The sequence below is a fragment of the Propithecus coquereli genome, unplaced genomic scaffold (assembly GCF_000956105.1).
Source record: "Propithecus coquereli isolate 6110/MARCELLA unplaced genomic scaffold, Pcoq_1.0 Scaffold246, whole genome shotgun sequence".
Taxonomy (NCBI): domain Eukaryota; kingdom Metazoa; phylum Chordata; class Mammalia; order Primates; family Indriidae; genus Propithecus; species Propithecus coquereli.
In genome coordinates, this window is record NW_012148019.1 from 1,938,011 (window position 1) to 1,940,278 (window position 2,268).

Sequence of the window (2,268 nt, forward strand, 5' to 3'; positions counted from 1 at the left end):
TAATCATACTCTCCCCAATATACCTCCCAAGTAACTCCCTTTACAGTTTTCTACTGTCCCCTTCAGAATTCTACTCAGATCCTGCCTCCTTCATAAGATAATCTCAGATTTATCAACAGAGACCTAACAGTTTCCCTGGGCTCCGCTCAGTATATACCTAAAACCACCACAGCTGGTAACAATTCTTTGCCTATAAAATTCATTTACATTCTTCTACATCCCTCAAATGTGTTTAATTTTGACACACGACTCACTCAGTGTCGTAGAACTGGAAAGAAACTGAGAGGTCATCTAGGCTACTCTCCTGGAATCCCCTCTGAAGTAATTCTATGAAGGGACTCTGTTTATTTTGAAGGGTTCTAATTAAAAAATTCTATTAAAAAATTCTTCCTGAAGATAAATTGAAACATATCGCCTTGAAACTTCTACCGGTTTCGCCCTGGTTCTAGTTGCACCCAGCAGCTACACAGAACAAATCTAATCTTTATTCTACACAAAGTCCTTCAAATATTTGAAAGCTGTCATGTTTCCCCAAATCTTTTACTGCACACATGCATATGCTTGTATGGTTATATCTATCTGCCTATATACCTACGTGGGCTGAAAACGCTTATGTAGATAAACTGAAAGAAAAAAATGTTGTTGTCATTTTTTGTATAGCATTTATCTTAAGCTGTTTATGTATGCACTTCTTTGGATTTTATTTATGTATGGTTTGTCTCTGCATTGTTGTATTAAATCTTTAAATGCCTATAGAGTGCCAAATACAGTTCCGCTTACAGATCTACACTTTAAAAGTTTTTTTGGATGACAACAATGAGGAGGAGGAGCAGGATTCTTTAATGGCTGGGTAGAATGAGTCATTCTCTTTGAAGGTAGGGAGATGGATTAAATGACTTCTTGTTGGTCCTTTTAGCCCCAAGAGTCTTTGATTTGATATTTCTTTGATTAAAAAATCTTATCAATTATTAAAAGACTATTTCAAACACTTGGCCAACTGCTATATAAATGTTACCAGTAGCAATATCTATTCACTTAAAATTAATAAATCAGTACTCAATTCACTTTCAATGGTAATAATGAAAAAGCTGACTAAACAATCCACTTAACATGTAGCCTATCACTAACTGTGGTGTGGTGGACCTGGGCCTGATTTAGAATTTGTGTGAAATGGGGTCATCTCAGTTATCTATTGCTGCATAACAAACCATCCCTCAAAGCCTAGTGTCTTAAAACAGCAGTGATTTATTACCTCTTACAATTCTGTGGATTGGCTGAACAGTTCTTCTGCTGATCTGACGCTGGTAACAGCATTCGGGGTTGTCTGGCCTAGAAGGTGCGTGATGACCTCATCCACACAACTGGCAGATGGCACTGCTGTAAATGGGAGTGTCTCAGATCTCCTCCATGAGGGTCCTTGTTATGATCCGAATGGTGCCCCCCGCACCACAAAATTCATATATTGAGATCCTAACTTCCAGTATCTCAGAATGTGACTGTATTTGGAACAAAGTCTTTAGTGAGGTGATCAAGTTAAAATGAGGCCATCGTGGTGGTCCCTAACGCAACATGACTGGTGTCCTTATAAGCAAACACAGTATATAGCTAAAGCAACCCCAGATGGTAACCATTCTTTGCGGGTTCTGAAGACACAGGGAGGAGACAAGGGGAGAAGATAACCATCTACAAACCAATGAGAGGTGTCAGAAGAAACCAACCTTCATCTCAGACTTCCAGCCTCCAGAACTGTGAGAAAATAAGTTTGTTGTTTAAGCCACCCAGTCTGTGGTACTTTGTTACAGCAGCCCTAGTAAACTAATGCAACCAAATTACAAATAATTTGACAAAATCATTTGGAGAAAAGATAGAAAACAGTGATTTCTAATGTTCTATTTTATTTAATAAATATTTCATGAGCACTTTGCACATACCAGGCACTGTACTAGTTGCTGGGGGTACACTGGTGGTAAAGACCAACTCACTGCCCTCATAGGGCTTAGAGTCTAGTCAGGAAGACAAGCTTCAAACGAGTAATCACAGTAACAGGTTAATAAGTGTTGATGGGTGACATGGTTGCTATGCAAACACACAGCCATCGGCAGGTGAGGTAACTGAGGTGGGAAACTTCTCCCAGGACAAGGCTCAGGCTAAGAGTTAAGAGATGAGTAGGCGTTAGCTGGCAAAATGGGAAGGGAATTGCATTTTAGAGAACATTGAGAAATAAATGGAGCTTGCCTTTTTTGCAGCTAAGAGTCACAAGACATACAG